This window comes from Oryza sativa, chromosome 11 (assembly GCF_034140825.1).
Source record: "Oryza sativa Japonica Group chromosome 11, ASM3414082v1".
NCBI lineage: Eukaryota > Viridiplantae > Streptophyta > Magnoliopsida > Poales > Poaceae > Oryza > Oryza sativa.
Window position 1 is genome coordinate 29,258,909 of NC_089045.1, and position 25,286 is coordinate 29,284,194.

The 25,286-nt window shown below is 42.8% G+C and overlaps 1 long non-coding RNA gene and 1 pseudogene across 1 annotated transcript; one reads left to right on the plus strand and one right to left on the minus strand.

The window, feature by feature from the left end:
• Positions 1-8,537: 8,537 nt before the first annotated feature.
• LOC107279484 (uncharacterized) lies at positions 8,538-11,734 on the minus strand. The gene is made up of 4 exons (XR_003239562.2): positions 10,952-11,734; positions 10,780-10,864; positions 10,600-10,701; positions 8,538-8,592 (listed from the first exon to the last, which is right to left on the minus strand). It is a non-coding gene; the product is annotated as an uncharacterized lncRNA (long non-coding RNA).
• A 4,876-nt stretch (positions 11,735-16,610) lies between these two features.
• Positions 16,611-25,076, plus strand: LOC4351109 (putative disease resistance protein RGA3; annotated as a pseudogene).
• The last annotated feature ends 210 nt before the right edge of the window (positions 25,077-25,286 follow it).

Here is a 25,286-nt window from a genome sequence, read left to right on the forward strand (position 1 = left end):
GTTTATAGGATGCCACATGTCGATTTAGGAGCGTTTGTAGAAAGTTTAATGGACTTTTAGTATATAATAGAAGATAGATAGATAATAGATAGATAGATAGATAGATAGATAGATAGATAGATAGATAGAAGATAGATAGATATGAATGTGGGAAATGATAGAATGCCTTATATTGTGAAACGGAGGGAGTAATACGTTTAACTGCAGTTCTCAACATCTCTCGATCGACGAGCAAGCTGTGGCTGCTGCTGCAATTCGGCCTGCAATTCAAGTGCAGCAATATGTTGTGTGCAATTTGTGCATTAGTGCACAAGTTGAGAATGGTAATATTATTTCACTCGGAAGAGATGGAACAGTTGTGAAATGCAGAACCACTCGGTTCAGAGAATAGTCCTGGACAAAAGGACAGAAAATGGTCCAATGGTGACAATTGATCATTTTTACAGTGAATGGTGAGCAACTGATCAGCATCGACCATGGTGAAGCTGAACCTGATAAGTCGACAGCACTAGGGGTGATGATCCTAGCCACCCATAAATCCTTTCTTGTATATTTCCTAACATATATAAGTCAGCAAGTCAAATGTTCTTATCGTTTTCTTTAGTCGATGGTTCATCGATTCTGACATCAAGACAAGAAGCCAACATACTGCTAGCCATGTTCCTTTCCTCTTGGCTCACATACGGCCATTTGAATGGATTAGATTCAGAAATAATACAATATCTCGTCTTTCTTTCTTAATTACTTACATGAGTTGGCCGGTGCGCAACTCTGCCGCCGGCTACCGCCTGCTGCGCAGAGATGCAAGTGGGTAGTCCCGCTACCCGTATAAAAACCCGCTTGCTAGTATATTTTTCGTATGGTAGTACGAAATTTAGAAGAAAAAATGAACTAGAAGTAGGATAAGCGGGACAAAAAAAAAAGCCCGCTTGCCCGGCCCGCTTGCATCCCTATGCTGCGCGCCAGGTTGAGCTCCTCGGCCGCGAGCGTGCCCCGGGTCCACTACGCTGCAGCTCTCCCTCCGCTCGCGCCTTCCTTCGTGCCCGATAGATGCGACCGCGCCCTCTGGACTCCCTCACCCACCTCCGTGCCCCACGCCGGTCAGGCGGCCAACACGCGCCTCCTCCGCCATTGTCGACGTTTGATGTCGCGATTCCGGTATTTGCATAGTATGGGGATCGTTGGTACTAGGATATACGCGAGACTGAGGTAAAAGAGATGGGGACGAGGATTTTTATATAGGTTCGGGCCCCTGAATTGTCAGGTAACAACCCTACATCCTGTTGGCCGAAGCCGGTATTACTCTTATTCACCATAATCACACCAGTATAATATGTGGGGTAGCCTATCTAATTGTTGTCGACATGGCGGTCTGAAGGTCTGACTCGTAGTCGACAACAGGGTAATCTTCCTCCTCGAATCCGTGCCCGGCGAGATCAGAGATAGCGCTTTCGTCTCTCCCGACAGTATCCGGAGACACCGTAGGGGACTAGCCATGCTTATCCCTGAAGTTGATATCCAACGTCTTGTCTTGGCGTATGTTGGCTTGTATGTTGTGGCTTCTGTTGTTCCGTGTCCCCTCTCCTCCTAGGGGGCCTTGTATTTATACCCATAGGTGTCTCCTTGTCCTAGTAGAACTAGGGAAACCAATATGGATATAGTCCGAGTAATCCTTGTCGTTTCCATGTAGAACTCTGGTTGTCTTTCCTTATCCAGAACTCCCTCCATATCTGAAGTCAGTTTCCGTATTAGACATGGTATGTGGTGGGTCCTGCCGAGATGTAGTCGACTACTATTAGGTATGTGGTATCCATAACCCTGATAGTAGCCCCTGACTTCAATGCAAATGAACGAATTCATATTCTCGACCACTGACCATGGAGTAACTGTTATCGAGCTCAAGTGACCATTCTCGGTGAGTTCAGAGATAACGTTAGACTTCCTTTATCAGCCTCGTGCGGGCACCTAAAGGGTTTGTCTCAGTCCATCTCCAACGTCAACCAAGAAAGTACAGAACATTCGACTAAGTCTCCCGTCTTGCTGTAATCGAGAATTTGGATTGAAGTCAAGAAATTTTATCTCGGCGGGTACACCATCTCTTCAATCCGTATTCCTTGCCGAGATCCACCAACTGTTCTCGAGCGATCGAGAAGGCGTAGAATCTGCGACGGAGCCTTGTCAACATTTGTCGTACTCGCCTTAGTCGATCTTGGTGTAGAACCATAGAGACATGGAGTCTTCCACAACGTCGAATAGAATTTTCCTGAAATCAATACTCAGAAAAGAATATCAAATAGAAATAGCCCCCGGGCGAACGCTCAAAGGGTGACATGTTATAGTATGTATGGAAAACTGAAAATGAGTTAAATTTACAGACCAATGTTTTGTATATGAGCGCCTTCTCTCTTACCGACTTCGATCAGTCAGTTTGTTGAGTCATACACTCTCCCTAGCCCCCAGCCTTGTCGTCGGAGAATCGTTCTCGGAGGAGAAGGCTCTTGGACCCTTGACCTGCCTTGGTTGAACAAGCACTAATTCTAGCCCCCAGTCGTGAAGTTGGAAAATCCAATTTCCGATTACACGGCTTGGTTAATACGCACGGCGAGAACTCTTACACGACCAGATCTTACGTGGTCTTTTGTCTCTACAGGATCCGACAAGGCCTTATCGGCTCTAGGCGCCCCCAGCCAAAGTTCCCTTAGGTTCCTCGGAGGCCTTGTCAAGACGGCGTAAAGGGACATGAGGATAGGTTTCAATGCTAGGTGTCGTCATGGTAAGGGATCTCTAGGTAAAACACTTAGCAATATTGTGTATCTGATATCAACTTTGTTCGAGTAGAGGTAATGGGAGAATCGCTACACCGTTGGTCAAAAACCAGTTGTAGCCCCAACTCGACCACTTGAAACAAAGGTAGTGGGAGAATCGCTACACCGCTGGTCGAGGACCAGGTAGTAGTCGTAACTCGACCACTTAAAAGTGGAAATAGTGGGAGAATCGCTACACCTCTGGTCGATAACCAGGTAGTAGTCTTAACTCGACCACTAGAAGTAAATGTACGAGAGATCGCTACGATTAACTGGTTGAGAACCAGTGAGTAGGTGTCTCTCGACCATTTGGAGTTGGTACGAGGGCCGTTATGCTACCGGTCGAAGACTAGTCGTAGCTGTCCCTCAACTATCCGAAGTCATCTGAAGTCGTGGTGCGAGGACCGTTACGCTATTACCATAGTTGTACCTCGACCATCAGGATTTAAGGCACGAGAGATCGCTACGTCCTACTGGTTTGAGAACCATGAGTAGAATTATCTCTCGAGCACCAATGGAAGCTGCGGTGCGAGAGATTGCTACGGTTTACAGGTTCGAGAACCAGCGAGCGAGTAGAATTATCTCTCGAACACCAATGGAAGTTTGCGGTGCGAGAGATTGCTACGTACTTGTTCGAGAACCAGCGAGCGAGTAGAATTACCTCTCGAGCACCAATGGAGGCGCTAGAGTTGGTTTATTACATGTGCATCTCATGTGGCCAGCATGACTCACATACCCAACTTATAGCATATCCGGATGTCCGTTCGCAATCATGTCGGGTGATCAAGCCGACGACGTTCGCGAGGAATTATCCGTTAACAACCTTTTCTCGAGTAGCTCAGCCATGGCTGGTGTCGCGACCGAGAAAATTACCTTTTCCCGAACGCTAGTGTATTAATCCCCGTCCCAGGAAAAGCCGGGGTACACCACACAAACATGAAACAAAAGGCACATCTTTATTATATCGATAATATTTACATTATTACAAAGGCACTTCAGGCATGACAAACAAAAATAAACAGCAGCGGACTAGCGGGCCTACGGCTCCATCTTCACAGGCGCTCAACTGGGGTATAAGCCAGGACTCCACCTAAGACTTCTTCTCCAAAGCTTCTGTTACTGAAGGGGGAAAGATTGAGCAAGAATGAGTACAACCACAGTACTCAGCAAGTCACACCGGAAATGCATAATTAATGCAAGGGGGTACAAGGGGATAATAATATAGGGGTTAAGTTTTGCAGTAAACAGCATTTAAAAGTCATTTAGTTGCCCAAAGCCATTTTATAAAGACGATCCTAGAGCTACACAGTATTATTAATCAAGGCCGTGAACCCACACGAACCTGCCTTAACCCAAGGCCTACGATGATTCAGACCGAACTGGCAACCCGACCCTGGGTCCCAGCTCGTCCCAAGCCAACCCAGGCCAATCATTCCACATTTTAGTTATTAAGCAGGTTTTAAGAATTTAAAACACTAACTTGGGTACATTGCTAGGCTTGCCCATAACCGAGGGCGCGGCTATTCGAATAGGTTTTACTCTGATCAGAGGTGTACATCTTTACCCACAAGACACGTCTTCCTCACGTGCAACCACGTGCCACATACCACCACGGCATATGGACGGAAGACATGACATAGTTTCCAACCCATCCTAGCCATAGACAAGAGTACCGACCCAACCCACCTACGGCCGGAACCCCCGGACAGGCAGGCAGAATTGAGCCCCTAGCAGCAGGACACCAGCCCTGTGCCATGACATCTCGACTACCGGGCCGCAGCCCGTGTAGCCTTCATTTGTCCTAGAGATGTCCATCGACCCCCGACTTTGTCCATCTCCATCCGTGTACTTTTGTTTATAACCAGACTGAGCCACAAACTAAGCCTTACCCACTTGACATGTGGAAGTACGGTAGTGCTTTGCAACAGAGGCCCGAAGACCGAGGTGCTGCTAACAAAACCATGCACCCCGAGCCCAGCCTAAAACCATTTTGAGGGTTTTGAATAGAGGGAGAGGTGTGCATCCAATTCCACAATAATCCAACCATTCCATAGTGTCCAAGTGACATGAATATTCCCAAAGTCTAGAGTTATAAAACCACCTAATGTTGCCTAGTTAATCAGCGAAGCATCTACCTAAATTCATACTAGTGGAACCATGAATAGAGTATCCACTAGCTGGGGTTTTGTTTATTCTAGGGTGAACAAGGTAATAATAACAATAGCAATAATAATGTCATAACGAAGGTAAATAGGCATGGCTAAATAAAACAGTGATAACGCGGGAATTTAAATAAAGCGGTAATGCATTAATTTAAATCAAAATAATTTTATAAACTGGGATTCAATATGCTCAAGAATAATGTGACTTGCCTTGCTCAAAGAGAACGGCCTTCCGAACCTTCGGCGACGATCGCGAACCACGCTTCGGGAACCTCCGGAACGACAGAAGCTACGCGAAGCACACAAGCAAAGCTACAAGCCTATAAAGAAGCAATAACAATACATAAAAAGAAAGCACACGGTTCTTTAGGTTATAATAAACATTAGGAGACTTGAACGGGTCGATTCAGAGTTCGTATGACCAAGATATGATCATCCGAAGTTTAATGCTGTTATATGGAGATTTGCGGATTATTATAATTAGGCTTTGCAACTATAAAACATGTGAAAGCGCTAGCCTGGAAAAGACAGGAAGGCTGCGCTGTTGACATGCGGACCCCACATGTCAACCTAAAGGACCGCGGTAGACCGAGTACACAGAGACGGTCCACGGGTCGACGGAAGCGGACCCCGTGTGTCAACTGAGGCGAGTAGCCGACAAACGGACTCCACTAGACACCACGCGGGCTGCACACGTGGAAACCACGTGGCTACCGAGCGGGCACACTAACACGGACACTACACGGTCACTTCCCGCACACGTGAACGACTACCGACACCGGTACACGGGTACCGGGGTCGACAACCGCACAACGGGTACGGGGCGACAACGAAAGGACAAGGACGGGGCAGCGAGAGGACGGATCCTTACCACCACACGACGAGGCGAGGGAACGACAACGACGAACGGGCGCGGCGGAGGCGGCCGGGAACGACGGAGACGAACGGCGAGGGGACGACTTCGGTGGCGATCCTTGGACAAAGGCGAGACGCGGCCGGCACGAGGCTTGACGACGCGGAGCCGAGGACGAAGACGACGATGGGGCTGCTGCACACTTGACGAAACGCGGGCGGCGAACGCGATCGGCTTGACGGAGGGACGAACGCCACGACGATGAGGACGACGAGAGGACGACGACGACGACGACCGGGGCCGGCGAGGAGACGACGAGGGCAGCCGGCGGCAGCTGCATGGAGACGGGGACGACGGGGAACGCGCCGCTGCGAATCCGACGACGGAGGCGGCGCCGCGAGACGACGAGCCGGCGAGGACGAATGATGACGACGACGACGAACACCGGCGGTGTTCGGGTGGAGGGGAGGCGAGGCCGAGGGCGACCTTGCCGCTATGATGCCGGAGGTGGTGGTGGCGCAGCGAGCCGACGAGCCGGGGAGGAGGAAGGGGCGGCCGAAGGGACGCCGGCGACGACGAGGATGGAGAGGCCGGCGCAATGCTTGACGACGCGGTCTCCGGACGAATCAGAGGGCAGGCCGGGGTGGAGGTCGACGCGGCGACGCCGAGGGAGGAGACGGCGCGGCCGGCCCACACCTGAGCGGCGCGGCAGGGGCGGCTGGAGGCAGTACAGTGGCGGCAACGCCACTGGACGACGGCGGGAACGCGCCTCCGGCAGTCACCGCGCGAAACGGAGGGCAGGCTGTCGTAGGCTCTCCAGACCTTCCATTATATTTGAGAGATGAAGTGAATAATTCAAGTCATCAAACAAGCATAATGAAACATCCGACACCTCGAGAGAGGAATATTGGAGACATTGCTGGGCCCTTAGCCTGCCAGTCAACTTCAGCCTGAGATGTGCCCGTCAAACCACTCGAAGGCGGCGACCAGATGTGTTACACATTCAGGAGACTTGACAAAAATGGCTAAAGATCTACAACCTCTCAAATATTCCTAACTCATACTCATGTGAATCTAGTTCCCAGGATGTGCACTAGATTCACACTTTCATCTTAAGCATGGTTACACATAGCAAACACAACTAAGATGAAAGAAACTTAAGACTTACAACAACTTAATAATTACATAGGCCGACCGCCCAAATAGACTTATTAGAGAACAGCGGAAGCTTGACTACCCAAACACAAGCACACCGACTAAGGGTATACCCCATTAAGTTCTCATCCTAGAAGAAGCAATCGGAACCCGCATCACTCAAAGACTAAGACTAAACCTGCAAACAAAAGGTTATATCAAACAGCAAGAGTCAGTACATTAAACAAGTTAATGTACTGGCAAGCACAAGTCAATCCTACCATACTACATGTAAAGCATATATTCAAAGGAAGACAATATGTAGCTCAATTTCAGCATAAAGCAAGTTTTGTTTCGCAATTCTTTTGTAAAGAAGTTGATGCTTCAATTAACAAAACAAGTTTTAAGTTTTAACATTAAGTTTATCATAATTCCATCATAATCAATCTCTTGTTGTCATCCTTGAACAACAAGTCATAATATATCATCACACTCACACAACTCAACACGTTTTATCAATTTCAAATCAAGTCACATGTTCACATTTTAAATCATAAAGCCTATACTCATGACACATCACCAAAGCGCTCATGACCGTGAGCACGGCTAATCGATTAGTTTAAAGAACTCTGCAGAGTTTGTACAGCTTTACCCACATGATATGAACTCTCTAGTTTGTTTTGAGTTTGCAAGACTCCACCACACTCTTCATGTTGAATGTGATCTAGAGGTCATAACGAAGCCTTTACACTACTTAGAATCTAGCCTTACACCAGCACGATACGTGTTCCTCCATCCTAGGCATACTTGGAAATATGTCTAGAACCGTTAAGTGGCGGGCCCACGCCTTAAACTTAACGCCGTGGTGGCGGACACAACGGGAACCCACCCACGTGGCACAATACCGTTGTATTGGACAGACTTAGTCACCTAAACTACCACGTCGGGGCAAATAGGAAGTTCCTCTGAATCATCGACTAATTCCTCATAATTATCGACTAACTCATACACACCGGCCTACCAGAATGCAAGGCTAGTCCTAAATAGATTAATCAGCTTAGGCCATCCCATACTAGCACATGTGGATGTACGAATAACTTTAAATGGGTGACACAAGTTCGGTCCTTATGGACTTGGGCAAACACTCCCCCTATCGGTATGCAACTAACACTATATGCACACCACTTGCTGCCCAAGTATAAAATCACATTTTACACATTTTAGTTCGCAAATACCCATCATATTCATTTTATTCCAGCAAAGGTTCAAGTATCAAAATCACATTTTAATTATAGATGGAATGAACATTTGCATATTTCTAAGCATGGCTAAGCAAGTAATTGCACATAGAGCATATATAAACCCATTTGAGCACAAAGAGTGTACTCTAACCATTTCTAGGGGTTCAAACAGCAAGAGGATCAATTATTCAAGGTGGAATATGCAGCAAATAGGTCATAACTACCTTAACCCAATTTCAAATACCGATATAGTCTAAGTTCACATGCAACTTTGCAAACAAATATTTTCATTCCTCAAATCATGGGATTCAATGTGTTCAAAGGATGGGAGGAGAAAACTTGCCTTGATCAGAGAATTGTTAGCACCTAATCCACTCCTTCACCGATTATGCAATTATCTAGATAAAGGACACGATATCCAATTAAACACCGAAAGAGCTGAAAATCCAAAATGCTCTAAAATGCATGATTTATGCACAGTGGGTTGGTACTGATCTAAAATGAATTTAGGTGAAATAATTCCTATTTTATTTTATTCCATTTGGGAGTTATGAATTTTAGAAGTTTTATCGGTTTATAGTAGTATAGTCTTAGGTAGTGTTATGAAATACTTTGGTAAAGTGATTTTTACTAGATTAGACTTCATAGGAGTGTGAAGTTGTGTTTTCTAAGACTAACACATTTGGTTTCACAATTTTTGGAGTTATAATGATTTCTTTATGCATTTTACAAGTTATAACGTGTTATTGGTGTATAGTGTTTTATATGTTCATGACTTTTGAGTTATAGGTTCAGAACATGCTACTTCCTGTATAAGTTGAATAAAAGGAATAATTTGGTTATCTAAAACATTTTTAGTTCACATGTTTATGGTCTTTACTAGTATGGTTCATATTTTATAAACTAGAGATGCTCTAATCTAAACTAGCAATATATTATATTAACCTAGAAATTGTTATATGAGCTAAGTTCTTCTAAGTTTTAGTGGATGAGGATGGAACTATGGCTTCACTGGTCAATCAAGTTTTTATTTAGGTTTAATTAGACCTAAAGTGTATATATATACTTATACATGTTTATGTATTAATTAAACAACACTATGTGTTTAAATTCTTATTTCACTAAGTTAAGGTTTTGATCAATGTTCTCTACAGAAGGTGCCAAATTTTATTTTACTATGTTGAAGATAACTATTTGCTGGTTCTATAGAAACTTTGTTCATTTCATTTGGACTAAAATGAATTTTCTACAAGTTTTACAAATTAATGGCTGCTCTATGTTAGTAAATCCTTATATGAATATTTAGAGACTTTTACTACACAGCAAGTATATAATATTATTTCATAACTTGGAAATACTTGTGTTAGTGATCCTACATAACTTAAGTTTATTCAAATTGAAGCTAAATTGGGTTCTACATGAATTTCTAAAGTTTAGCTTATCTAAAACTAGTCATTTTAAAGATAATAGTTTTAGAGGCTTTTAATGCAAAGTAAGTAATTACTTTTATTTCACTTAATCAGAGATTGTATGATGATGAATGATGAATCTGTAGAATTTGATTTTGTTTCAAAATGAGTTGAAATGAATTTTCTATGTATTTTATAAGTTTGTACATGTTTTATGCATGACTTATCTTAGATAAATCTTAGAGACATTATTTGTACAGTAAGTGTCAAGTTTTATATTCCTGGAATAAAGTTCATAACTTCAAGAATCTACAGAAACTGGAATCACTTCAAAATGAGCTATATTTGATTTTATATAGATTTTACAACTTTGTGCATTTTTCTGCTAAACATATAATTGTTTGGGCATTTTCCTAATTTTTCTTCAGATTTTAAAGGATGGGTCCACATGGCTGTGAGGGACCAATATGCACAAAGGCCCTTGATGTTTCTAGGAATCAACCCGCAGTCCTAGGCCCATATGTCAGTTACTAACATTTTGCGCAAAAACCTCTGGTTTCTCGGGAAATAGATCCCGCAGTCCCCTAGTTTTAGGTTTGTATGCAAAACAATGCTTGAGTTTTAGTTTATTTACAGATTATTACTGGTCCTACTTGTAAGTGACTGTTCCAGTTGTTAATACATCCCTGGGAGTCTTTAAATTTCAAAAGCCATGCCCTTGCTCTGGACAGAGCAGAGCAGCAGCACAGCCGTGAGCTTCACAGCATCACCAGTGGCGAACAATGGCGATTCAGCTTAAGCTCCCAAAACAAAAAGTGTAGAGAACAACCGTGCGAACCTATTGGTGGCTTTCTGGCAAGATTTGGTGCTCTATAGCGGCTGTTAGGGTGTTAGAGGCGGTGGCTAAGCTCGGCTTGCACATGCATGTGGGTTTTGAGGCTCGATTTAATCGTGCATGCGTATGATAAGGACTCTAGGGACTACTAGGAGGCTCACCAAGAATCAAACGCGGCTCGGCGAAGTCTTGGCGACGGTGTACTGGTTCGGCGACGGCGCAACTGCTACGGTCGTCGTCGACGGTGTACTCCCGGGCTTCTACTGCATATAGAGGGTGCATGCTTCGGTTTAGATCAGCACAAGGTAGCTCTAGGCGAAAAAGATTGCGCCGAAGCTCACCAGAGAAGGAGAAAGAAAGGAATGGCGGCGGCGGCCAGAGCACGACGGTGTTCCGAGTTGACGCGGTCGCGTTCCCGGAGATTGGCTGCACTAAAAGAGGCGTTCTTGGTGGCGTTAGAGACGGCATTGAGAGGGAATTACAGAACGCTTATTGAACGGAAATGGAGCTCACCGGATTTCGACGGCGTCGAGGACTTATCTCACCGGCGCCGGAGTTGGCACCCCCGTTCCCGGCGAATCTGAGGCGGGGTACCTCGGTTCTTCCGCGAAACGAGACAGGGGCGAGAGAGAGTGAGAGTTGGTCGGCCGGTCGGGTTAAGTACGGTCGCCGGCGGAGATGGGGAGGAGGAGCTCGCCCTCTTCCGCGCTCAACGCGTGCTCACACGCGTGGCGCGCGGGGTCTGAGTCGTGGGCCCGTGTGGAGAGGGATGTGAGGCTGACAATGGGGTCCCACTAGGCAAGAGAGAGGTGTAGAAGGAGGAAGTGTTGGACAGGGCTGAACCTAGCCTAAGGCACTGACAAGTGGGGCCAACTCGATGGAAACTAGGCCAGGGAGAGAGATATGGGTAGAAGACTGGTAAACTTGATTTTTAGATTAATTTTCGGAATTATTTTCTCCTCTAACTTTGTAACTACATAATTCAATGTGTGGACCAAATTAATTAGTGTTGATTTTACTGGAGGTAAATGATTACACCTAGATTCCATTTTCTTTGGTTGCACTCAAAAATAATGGGTGGACTGCTCACAGAAATTAAACAAAGATGGGCTATTAGAAAGCTAGATTGAATTTTTAGGAGGCTTAAACAGAGGAGGAAAAATCTAGAAAAATTACATTTATTCATGATAACTAATCTAGTATTTGAATAAATTATTTCCCATGTTCACTTATGTGCAGTTAAATGTACTTTTGGATGAAATATGGTTTTAGCCGATTAAATTTAATTTGTTTTCTTTTAGTTGTCTGCTTCAACCGATTAATTTGAGATATCAACATGAGTGTTAACATGTTACCAAATTACAGAGGACAAGTTTGTGCTAATCACTGTCCACATAAATTTTTCCATGATTTTATCTTGCACAAAATATTTTAGAGAATTAAGATGACCTTTGTTTGTATATGTGTTCCCACTTCATAATTGCATCTAATATTATTATAGGGATTACATTAAACTTCTTTTAGACTGAGAAGATGATATTTGAGTTTAATATTAAGTCCATATGTTATCACCCAAGATTAACTATAGGTTTGTTTAGTGAAATAATTCTTTTAGATTATGCTCATGGGATCTATTATGGAATGCAAGACCAAAACTCCAAATGCACAAAGAACTCGAGCCTAGGCATGCATTATGTACATGTATGCTTGATGACATTTCTAGTCTAATGTTGGGAATGAAAAGGTTTTATTTTGTTCTCAAATTTTAATCATGCAATGGTTTAAGTTGATCATCACCTAAATTAAAACGGAAATTTTTGGCTCTCGAAATTTGGAGAAGTTAACCTCTAACTATTTTGACAAGAAATCTTAAGTCCTAAAATTTCGGGTATGTTACACAGGCCGGGGGAGAGGAGGCGGCTGCAACACCGGGGAAGGCGACGGCACGGCCGGCCGGCGCACGGTCGAGGAGGGAGAGGCGGTGGAGGCGCCCGGCGCGGAGGAAAGAGAAGGGCGACGGCGGGGAGGTGGCTAGGGACCACGGGAGAATGCGGGAGGGGGCTAAAACTGGAGAACGGATCGAGGGGGTTCCATTTTATAGGAGAGGAGAGGGAGCCGGGCACGGGAGAGGGCGGAACGGCGACGGGAAACACGGCCGGCGGCCATGGAAAGCGGCCGGGGAAGACGCGGGCGTTCCCGGCGATTGGGGGCACGATTCAAGGGGGAAATTGGGGGGAATTGAAGAGGATTCAATGGGGATTAAAACCCCCGAATCAATTTTGGAATTAGCCAAATGAATCAAGCGGATTTGAGGGAGGAACGGCGCTAGGGTTCACGGGAGAGGGAGGAGGCCGGCTGGGGGAGGAAGACGACGTCCTGGCGCGTGGGCCCCACGCGGGCGCGCGGTCAGCACGTGTGCAACGCACGTGCGCGGGAGGGGAGCGGCTCAGGCAGGGGCGCGGCGTGGGCCGGGCAGCCGGCCCAGGAGGAGAGGAGGGGAGGGGTGGCCCGGGGAGAGAGGGAGGAGGAGGGAGTGGGCCGGGGAAGGAGGGAGGGCGGCCCAAGAGAGAGAGAGAGGGGGAAGGAAAAAGAGAGGGAGGAGGGAAGGACTTCGGCCGCGGGCCGGGGGGAGAGAGGGAGGACTTTGGGCCAGACTTGGCCCAAAGGAGGAAGGAGGATTATTTTTAGGTTTTTCTTTTTAATAAACTTTGATAATTGTTTTTGTTGCTTAATAATTATTTTCGGTGCTCTGAAAATTCAAGTAAAATTTGAGGGCTCCTTTTAGACCAAAGAGAATTTAACAAAAATTCTCCGGGCCACATTTGAATTTTTCTTGTACGTATTTTAGTGTTTGCCAATTTCTTTTCGAATTTTAAATAAATTCTATTATTCCTTTTAGAGAATGATTTTTAATTCGGGATGAATTTATCAGGACGTGACAGCTGGTGCTATGAGATAGGTCATCGGTCTTCGTTGGTAGGTTGGGCGCGACGATTCTGCATTTGTCGAGATCGTTCTCAATAATGGGGTGTACTCGACCACAACCTACTCGAGTGCTCAATTGTTCCTGAAAAATATTTTCTAGAAGGCAAGAAATATAGCAGAGAATATCGAGTATGTACTCAAAAAACTGCATAAATCTTCTAGTATTATCAGGATATAACGAGCAGATGTAAATATCAGGCATTACGTGAACCGTAAACAAGCTTGATTTGTACAAAATAAAATAGAGCGAGCCCCCGGCATTAAACCGTAGTCGGTTTAACATCAGGGACACTCGCACAACAGATATTGTACAAAAAGCATGCTCTAGGTAAACATAATTGATCTGACAATATCTGAAAATAGGTACGGTAAATTGTATATAAAATATTGCGTACCTTTGTAGATATATGCCGGATATATCTACGGAATAAGTAGATCAATTAAATTAATTATTCCACTAATTACCTTAATTTTCCTTGGCCGGTCAATGCACAGACCGTAGCTCTGTACATACCAATATGCATCCGTATGCATAGGCATGTATGTGTACAGCGTACAGGGGTGCTGGTCACGGTAGAGTGCATCCGATGCATGCGAGGTGAAGTCGGGATCTCGTCGGAAGACATACTCCGGTCGGGTTAGATCTTCCCACAGCCGAAGTTATCGAGCAGCTTGTTGTTGGAGAATCCATCTCTTAAACCCATCTCGTCGAAATCCTGAAGCACCAAAATCCCCCTACCTGGCGCGCCTCTGTCAACGTTTGATGTCGCGATTCCGGTATTTGCATAGTATGGGGATCGTTGATACTAGGATATACGCGAGACTGAGGTAAAAGAGATGGGGACGAGGATTTTTATACAGGTTCGGGCCTCTGAATTGTCAGGTAATAACCCTACATCCTGTTGGCCGAAGCCGGTATTACTCTTATTCACCATAATCACACCAGTACAATATGTGGGATAGCCTATCTAATTGTTGTCGACATGGCGGTCTGAAGGTCTGACTCGTAGTCGGCAACAGGGTAGTCTTCTTCCTCGAATCCGTGCCCGGCAAGATCAGAGATAGCGCTTTCGTCTCTCCTGACAGTATCCGGAGACACCGTATGGGGTTAGCCGTGCTTATCCTTGAAGTCGATATCCGACGTCTTGTCTTGGCGTATGTTGGCTTGTATGTTGTGGCTTCTGTTGTTCCGTGTTGTCCGTGTCCCCTCTCCTCCTAGGGGGCCTTGTATTTATATCCATAGGTGTCCCCTTGTCCAAATAGAACTAGGGAAACCAATATGGATATAGTCCGAGTGGTACTTGTCGTTTCCATGTAGAACTCTGGTTGTCTTTCCTTATCCAAAACTCCCTCCATATCTGAAGTCAGTTTCCGTATAAGACATGGTATGTGGTGGGTCCTGCCGAGATATAGTCGACTACTATTAGGTATGTGGTATCCATAACCCTGACAGTCGCCCATGTAACCCTAGCCGCGCGTGCGTGTGTGCTGTGGGGAAGCGGCACGCGGGCGTGTATTGGTAAATAACAGTGGCAGATAAGTCTTCCCTCTCTAAATTTATTTTTTTATTTTCTTCTAAATCTATTCCTCACAGTGTGAATACAATAGGGCTAGACGGCCACTTCGATTTTGAAAAAGAGGGTCAAATGAACAAAGTTAAAAATATAGGGTCAAATTTATAGTTAGACTTTAAAATAGAGTGAAAAAAAGCAATTGTCTCTTTGTCGTTTTCCATATATATGGTCGCAAACATTTCAGGGCTAGCCCAGCCTTGGCTGGCCAATCAAAGTTTCTACAATTCTCTCTCAGTTCTATCTTGGTATATCAGATCCTCATCATCAAGAGATATTTTTCTTAACCAGCAGAAAAAAATTCGTCCCCATCTTCGAATTTGGACGAAATACATTGAAATGCTTTTAAATTTAGCATTAATAATATCTTCAAATCTGTCCAAAAAACAACATCGGTAGTGTGCACTTAGAATCAGTGGAGAATGGACAAGAGGCTAGAAAACAACCCAATGGTTAGCATTGATCATAATGAAGTGTCAAGTATATATATGGAAGTTAGAGTTATATCAGATATAATTGATTTCTATCATAGTCTTACTAGTCTTACTTATTTTTAATCTTTTCTTATTTCTACCTAAGCATATATTCTACATATACAATTGCCCTGAGGCCCAATACAACAAATCCAATATTCACAATATATGTCCTCCCATTCTATTCAACACGAACCTGAGCCTCATATGTCGACATGATAGGGTTGATGAACATATATACTACTTCCTCCGTTTTATAATGTAAGAATGTTATAATGTCGACATTATAGCATTCCCCATATTCATATTGATGTTAATGAATCTAAATAGATATATATGTCTAGATTCGTTAACATCAATATGAATGTGAAAAATGCTAAAATGACTTACATTGTGAAACGGAAGGAGTATTAGACATGCTTTTTACCCTCTCTAGTGGTCGCCACCCTCCCCAGCCTTTTCCTTTTTTCTTTCTCACTTTTGTAATCTCTTAGCCTTCACGGCTATTATACAGTATTTTCCTCTCCTTTAATACAAACACACCATGCTGGGGTTTAAAAAAAGACAGTGATAGAGTATTTTGTTGAACTTAGTCACCCATAATTCCAGCTACATTTATCATCATAGAAGGAACTTTCATGCATATGCTGCCATAAGTCAATAAGTCAACGTTTTTATCGTTTTGTACAATGGTTCATCGATGCTGACACCTGACATCGATACCGGCCGGCAACAACAAACTGATTGCAACTAGAAGGGAAAATATTAGAAACAAGAAGCTTTAGCTTTGTTCACCTACCTACTATACCATCACGAGCTTTAATACCGGGTAGCAAACCTTCCCATATTTATATATGCGATTTCATTCATATAATATATACTCCCTCCGTATTTTAATGTATGACGCCGTTGACTTTTTGACAAACGTTTGACCTTTCGTCTTATTCAAAAAATTTATGTAATTATAATTTATTTTATTGTGACTTGATTTATCATCAAATGTTCTCTAAGCATGACATACGTATTTTTATATTTGCATAAAATTTTTTAATAAGACGAGTGGTCAAACGTTGGTTAAAAAGTCGACGGCGTTATATATTAAAATATGGAGAGAGTATAAGCCAATGGATGCATGGCTTTGTCATGTGGATGAGATTTAGCTCTCCCTCATCTCACCTCAGGCCCGTCAACTCGTCTCAGGCTACTAAATAGTAGTGTAGTACCTTACACGAACTTCACAAATCTCACAGCCATCTCCTGTCCTCTTTGTGCAACCGCATGAGAGCCCAGCAAATCTCGTACAGTATATGGAATCACCAGGAGTGCGCTGATCATCGTCTTCCTCACGATGGGGGATGCCATGGTTAGCTGCACAAAAGGCATCTCTCCAGTGAGGTGAGCCTCCCTCACGACATACGTCCACTTGAACATTTTTTTTGTTCTTGTTTAAAATTATGTGTAGCGATTATACTTGTGTTCTTGTATAGCAATTCTACAAAACTAAAGGTACTATTTGATTCAACAAAACCTGCGAACAGTATCCAAAGGGGGGCAAAATTGAAGGGGAAAATAAGGGGTTGTATGCACGATGAGTTTTTCTTCTTTTTGCACAATTTACAATTGTACGATGCTTTGGTATAGTAGGAGAGCCTAGCCGTTCAAAAGCATCTTGCATAAACAGAAACTTTTAAACAAACTACCCTTGCTAAGGCTCATCAGTACGCTGATCAAATGTACTCGGTAAGGGATGCATGGATATTTTCAAGTGGAGCTAATCATCATCTTCACGGTTGCTTTGAGAACCATATGACTAAGCCTTATCATCAAGTATACAGACAATCGACATGCCTTTTAAGAACTTTTTTTTGGGTCATGCCTGATAACTTCTACCTTACGTACTACATTATTTGTGTAAGGCACAATCACATGGAGTTGGTGGCATTATGCTCTCATGAGAACATTAAATTTCATCAACTTACATAGTACGGACTATTTACTTCCAAGTTGTGCTCCTTGCATCCTTGATTAATGGGAACAACTCAGCTCATGGAATCTCAAAGTAAATGGATCACATTGCCAACTAATATTAGCAATATATTACTCCTACATCTCATGTCTTGTCCTGTTCAATACACCTAGGCACTTGACAATTGGTGACAGTTGCAGTTTTCCATGTTGCTAATTACTCCCTTAGAGGGGTACATCAGAGTCAACACAATGGAAGGGGAAAAACTAAAAAAGCATCGGCGACTTTGTAGACTTGTATGCAGTCTTCATACTTTATAATGTCTCATTGTACGTTCTTGATGTGATGCAAGACCGGTTTCTCTCTAGTGTCCAGCCATCCCTCTGCTTAATACAGAGTTCATCTCTCTTAACATTGAAAAAAAATAGAGTTCTTCTCTCTTCCTAGCTCTTCTCTTGATTTGTCCATGTTGACCATGTCGCCGAAGATCCATGATCAACGTGGCCATTTCTGTTCTTATTGAAGTTTTTTTACTGAAGAGATCTTGTTGTTGGGAGTTGGGACTTGGGAGGGACCAATTTTTCTGAACATATAGCACTCTCCTTCAGTCCTTCTGCAGCACTCTGACCAATGGCATGATAATTTGTATCCATATTTCCGGTTATTTCTCTTATTCTCTGGTTCATATGGCGTAACCTTAATTTCTTCTTTTCCATTGATGTGTTTTACTTCTAACCATTGGTTGCACCAGCTTTCTATTAATGAACTTGCAATTCACCTGTTCTTTTATTTTTCTTCTCTTTGCAGGTGATCTCAGGTTTTATCTTGGTGGTTTCCTGCTGAACCTTCTGCTATCGATCCATCGAAAAATCTAGTGAGTTGATAGTTGCAGGAAACTGATGCTATCAATCCGTTGAAAAATCAAATGGGTCGATAGTTGCAGGAAACTGATTTTGCAAGACTATAGCTAATTCTTACCGTCGGCATAGGATTAATGCCGGAAATAGGTCTGTAATGAAAGGTAATGCTTCTTCACATCTTGGAATGTTGAATGATTTTAGTAAAGTGAAAGATTCTTTCTCTAGCTACTGTTTTGTGTGATCCCGACTGTGCTTTCTGAGCAATTTTATGGTCCTTGAGGAGGTACCATGAAGTACCATTTTTTCTATTATAAATTTTGGTACCTCATAGTACCTTTACACTAAAATTTTGGTACCTTATGGTACCTGCTCAAGGACCGTAGAATTGCTCGTGCTTTCTGGGTAGCAGCAACTACAGTTGAACTATTAACATATTTTTCACTTTTTGCACTTCAATTAAGCAGTGTCTCAAGTTATCTAAACATATTATACTTTTTCTACAATCAAAATTTGGTGAAATTGTGGTGATTGGATTATTATCGTTAGGTAGATACAATCATAGTTTGAATTCCATAATCTTTTTCTCATGTTTTCTAAACAAACAAACAAACAAACAAACGGTTTAATTTGCTGTCCTAATATATATGAGAGTTTTTACGCTCCAGGTACTGGTACTGCTAGGTACCAAATAAAATCCAACCATTGAATCAAAAGGGGCATGATGGGAAAAAAGAATCGATTTGCCGAGCGCCCCTGCTTCTGAACTGCTTGTTGACTCGCCATCGTCCTCGATTCTTCGCTGGCACGCCGCCGCGTGAGTGTTCTTCGACGGCATCTTCTCTGACGCCATTCCTTGCCGCCAGCGCCACCTGTGTGTTCTTCCGCGGTACCACTACTAGTGCCACGACCTTTATTCAGCTGGTGCCCGGTGGCTGTGTTGTTATTTCTCGATCCGTCGCCGCCGGCGATTAACTGCTCGTTGCTCTACGCGATGCCGATTAGTATGGACGGAGGAGGCCATAAATCTTGTGATAATGAGAGGATACCGTGATTGAAAGGAGTGAGAGGAAAAATCAGTGCGGATGGTTCCGCCATGGACTGAGTAGAGAAAAGAAAAAGGAAAGAAAGAAGGATGAGAAAAAAAAGGCAGATGGTTCCGCCATGGACTAAGTTGAAGAAAAAAATAAGAGAAGAAAAGAAGGATGAGAGGAAAAATCAAGGTAGAATGGTAGATGGTTCCATCATGGATGAGTCGAGAAGAAAAAAAAGCAAAGAAAAAAAGACAGATGGTTCCACTTCCGGCATGGACGAGTAAGTGCCGTGCCGTGCGGCGAGGATGCCGGTGACGGGTCGAATTCCTGTTGTCGAGTCGAGGTGGGGAGATGAGGCTGTTTGTTCCTCCTCGCTGCAATGGATGGGAGAAGAAAAGGGGAAGGAGCAGTGGAGCACGGTCCGGCGAGCGCATTGAATCAGGATTCTAGCGAGAGGTGCACAGCTTTGAGGCTAAACACGAAATTATGGTTTTACCCTTCGGATGGTTAGTACCGGGAGGGGTGAGCGCTTGTACCGCTAGGTACTGGATGCTTGACAGCCGTCCGATCATCCTGGATCGATGGACCAAATTTGGTACCGCTTCCCCGCTGGACGGTAAAAAGTCTCGGTCCAACAAAAAGTACCTCGAGGTATAGTACCGGTACCTCACGGTACCAAATCGTTTTCGATCGTTGGATTTAACAATACTCATCCTGCTCAGCTAGATCCAATGATCATAAACGTTTTGGTACCGTGAGGTACCGGTACCTCGAGGTACTTTTTGTTAGATCGGAGTAAATCTCGTAGAAAGGAGGAAGTGAGAGAAATAGAGATGGACGACTTGCTGTGATACCGGTATTTTCTTGCTGCTGCTTTAATTTGTTGTATGCAAATTTGGTGATTCATGTGGATTCGCCAATTTAGTCACAAACATGTGATTCACGGCACAAGGAAAAATACCGTTAGTAGAGGTACCAGTGACCAAGTTTGGTTTAGGGTTTCGGGTTCAGCCATTCTAGCTCTACATCTATATAATGTGCATACACTTCACCTTTCTTTTCTTTCCTCCCTTTGTTGCAGTTGTAGAAGCGTGGTCTATGGTTTCCTCTTGCTGCTGGACTCATAATCTTCTGCTGTATATATATTCTGTACTTTGGCTCATTCAATCAATTGTGTTTGGTCTTCACTAATCTCACTCAATTGAGATTTGAAGTGGATGTGTTGGTCATGCAAACTGGTTACGAGATGATGGCTAGCAACTATTTTTCGAGATGAAGAGGGAATTTTGTTAATAATTCAGAATAAGAGTACATTCTTCAGGAACTATTTGCTCTATAGAATAAAAAAGGAAATCAACATATCAATATCAACGGCAGAACGTTTTAAACATTATGCCAATTGTGCAACCTCATGAGCAATGAATTATGTTTTCCTCATCATGATCCGGCAGGACAATTAAACCAGGTAATTGTTCATCAAAGTCGATGAGGCAAACTAAGTAACTTTGCAATGTTTGAGCAATCAAACACTAATATTATAGGTTGCTTGATCCAATCAACAGGAAGAGCTGAATTATTGGTTGCCTTGTCTACACGTTGGCCATTCAACCTGTATATGAGGCCTGCAAAATTATTATTACTATACTTTTTTTTTCTGCTGAATGAAAACAGTCAGTAAGGTAAATTTTGCTTGCACACTTCAAATATCGTATTCTTTTCTCTTCATGATCTTTTGAGACTTCCTTTCAAACACATGAGTTTTACAATATTTTCAAAGAAATTAGTTCTATTACCACAGTTCATGTGTTCCAAAAGGAGGCTTTACGGGATGAAACTAGTAGGGAGGTGTTTCTACATGACGTTAATTACCACAATGCGAAGTCCTGTCACGACTTGTAGAAATGTTTTTTATGATACTCGAAGATTGTCTAGACTAGTCATTTCACACTGATCCAACAGTTGGCATTTTTTGAATCATATTACGTCCTATGCAAATACTCACTACATTTCTAAATATTTGACACCATTGACTTTTTAGCACATGTTTAACCGTTCGTCTTATTAAAAAACTTTTGTGAAATATATAAAACTATATGTATACATATTAGTATATCTAACAATGAATCAAATGATAGGAAAAGAATTAATAATTACTTAAATTTTTTGAATAAAACGAATGATCAAACATATTTAAAAAAGTCAACTGCGTCAAATATTTAGAAACGGAGGGAGTAGGTCTTAAAAGGAGGCATTACATTTCAAACTTGCTATTGTAAGCATGGCGACCCAAAAGACAACTATAATTTTTGAAATAACGTTATTTGGCACATTTTGAAATTTTAATTACAAAATACAACTGTAATTTTCACAAAATATGCCAATTCTGTTAACATCACTTGGCAAATTTTGTGAACCTTCTCTAATTTTTCACTATGTTAACAGAATTGGAATTATTGCCAGCCTGCCTTTTTTTACATTCATCTGGTATTTTGGCCTTGGTGGATCTCCCCGTTTGTGTTTGCCTGATGGCGGCGGTATTAGATGCTTTGATTGTCTCATGCATCAAGAAGTTGCAGGATATCATTACAGACAATGCAATACTCGTGCTAGGAGTAGAAGAAGAGCTCAGTGAACTGGTGAGAAAAACAGATTACATACGATGTTCTCTTAATGACGCTGAGACAACGAGGTTGGATCATGAAGCAGTTAATAATTGGCTTGGACAACTAAGAGATGTTATGTATGATGTCGATGATATTATTGATTTGGCTAGATTTAAAGGAAGCATCCTACTAGCTGACCATCCTTCATCATCATCAAGCAAACCAACACGTTGCAATTGCCCTTCGTGTCATTGTAATATTTGGACACGTCATGAGGTTGCTGTTAAGATTAGAAGCCTGAACAAAAAGATAGCGAACATTTCAAATGATGAACTACTTCAAGATCTCAGACGTAGACCGCATCCGAGAAATGGTTCGATATGGACACCGATAAAAACCTCCAGCATAGTTGAACCCAACCTTGTGGGTGAAGAGGTCATACTTGCTTGCAGAGAATTGGTGGATTTGGTTATTGAAAATAAGGAAAAGAAAGATTACAAGCTTGGTATTGTAGGGACAGGAGGAGTTGGCAAGACAACACTTGCTCAGCAAATATATAATGATGAAAAAATAACAGGGAATTTCGATAAACATGCATGGGTTTGTGTTTCAACAGACAGCACACAAACTTCTCTATTGGAAGAAGTTCTTCGGATCATGAAAATTCGATATGGGAAAGCAAAATCAGTTGAAGAGCTCCAAAACAAGCTCAAATCAGCCATTAAAGAGAAGAGTTTTTTCCTTGTGCTAGATGATGTATGGGAATCTAATGCGTGGACTAATTCACTTCAAAAACCATTGCATGCTGCAGCCAAGGGGATAGTTATAGTAACTACGAGAAATGAAAAAGTAGCTCAGGAAATTAAAGTGGACCATACCCATCAAGTTCATTTGATGTCAGAAAATGTAGGATGGGATCTACTTTGGAAGAGCATGGGCATAACCGAAGAGAAACAAGTTCATCATCTGCGGGACATAGGGATTGAGATTGTTCACCAATGTGGTTATCTCCCACTAGCAATAAAGATCATCGCCAAAGTTTTAATTAGCAAAGAGAAAACAAATGATGAATGGAAAAGGATATTGAGCAACAATTCGTGGTCCATGAATAATCTTCCTGATGAACTAAGAGCTTTATATCTGAGTTACAGTGAGCTATCACACCAACTGAAACAATGTTTTCTTTATTGTGCTATATATCCTGAACATTCAACCATTAACCGTGATGATCTTACTAGTATGTGGGTGGCTGAAGGCTTCATTGATGAGCAGAAAGACCAACTACTAGAAGATACAGCAGTAGAATACTACAATGAGCTGATCCATTGGAACCTCCTTCAACTAGACCTTTCATATTTTGACCTAGGTGGGTGCAAGATGCATGGTCTCTTAAGGCAGCTTGTTTGCTATTTATCAAGAGAAGAATGTTTTGTTGGAGATCCAGAATCACAAAATGGTAATACAATGAGTAAAATGCGACGTGTTTCTGTGGTGACAGAGAAGGACACGGTGGTGTTACCAAGTATGGATAAGAAGCAGTATAAAGTGAGGACTTACAGAACTTCATATTCCAAGTCACTGAGAGTTTACAATCCACTTTTCAAGAGGCTTACATATCTCCGTGTTTTGGATTTGACTGGCACACTTGTACAGAGCATCCCAAGTCACATTGGAAATTTGATTCATATGCGTTTGATTAATCTTGATGGGACAAACATATCTTGTCTCCCAGAGTCCGTTGGTAACCTTCAAAATCTTCAAGTACTGAACCTGCAAAGGTGTAAATCTTTGTACAGGCTTCCTTTGGCAACCACGAAACTATGCAATTTAAGGCGGCTTGGTCTTCTTGATACACCAATAAATAAGGTTCCAAAAGGGATAGGAAGACTGCAATTCCTTAATGATTTGGAAGGATTTCCTATTGGAAGTGTAACTTATAATAAAAAAATGCAAGATGGATGGAATTTGGAAGACTTGGCTGATCTTTCACAGTTGAGGCGGCTTGTTATGGTAAAACTAGAAAGATGTACTCCTTGCAGCAGTGAAGATTCATTTCTCCTAACAAACAAAGAACATCTGAAAGTTCTATATCTAGAATGCACTGAACCAACAAATGAAGCATGTTCAGATGAACATGTTAAACATGTTGAGAATATCTTTGAGCAGCTAGTCCCTCCACAGAACTTGAAAGATCTATCTATTCTGAGATTCCTTGGTCAGAACTTACCCTCCTAGCTTTGTAATGTCTATCTGCCTTCACTGAAATATTTGATCCTCTCTGATTGCAAATATTGCATACATCTTCCACCAATATGGCAGCTACCCAACTTGGAACGCCTGAAAATTGTGAAAGCAACTGCAATTACCAAGATTGGACCCGAATTTATTGGGCAATTTCCAAGATCCAGGGAAGCAGTTGCTTTCCCCAAGCTTGAATGGTTGATCATCAATGATATGCCCAACTGGGAGGAATGGGCCTTTATTGAAGAAGATGAGATATCACTTGCAGCAATGAACGAAGGAGGAGGGGATGGAACTGCTGTGGCCGAAGAGGAGGAGATATCACTTGCAGCAATGAATGAAGGAGGAGAGGATGGAACCACTGTGACGGAAAAGGGGGAAGCCTCATTTCCAAGGTTGTGTGTGCTGCCCTCTTTGAAGAGGTTGGACATTGATAACTGCCCCAAGCTGAGGGCTCTCCCACAACAGCTTGGACACGAGGCCACCAGTTTGAAAGAGCTCTCCCTTGTAGCAGCAAGCTGCTTGAAGTCGGTGAAGGACCTTCCATCCCTATCTGGTTTCCTTTCTGTTTGTAGATGTGAAGGCCTGGAGAGGGTTACAGAACTTCCCAAAGTGAGAAAGCTGTTTGTAAGTGTTTGTCCAAATTTGAGCTGTGTTGAGGAGTTAGGCAGTTTGGAGCAGCTATGGTTGGATGTGAATATGGAGGACTCATCACCGTGGGTGCATGGGCTTCGAGAGCAGTACCGCCACCTGGATGTCTACACGTGGCCTAGAGAGTGAGATGTGAAGACCCAACTAAAAGACAGTAGATTAGTAGAGACACAAGGTAAGGGCATTGGCTCTGTATTTGTTGATACATATTTTTATTCTATCGTTATCTAAAATAGTGGAAACATATTTTAATTTCATTCCAACTTTGCATATTTTCAGCCAAAATCATGCATGTCTAATGTTATTCTCACCTGTACACTTTACATTCATTGATGTTGTACACTTTGCATCATTCTTAGTAAGGAGATCATCATATATATTAGACAAAATGTCAAACTTTCGGTAGTTGTTATGATTAATATTTGTACCTATATTACTGACCTTGTCACCTAAAACTAGTACAGAAA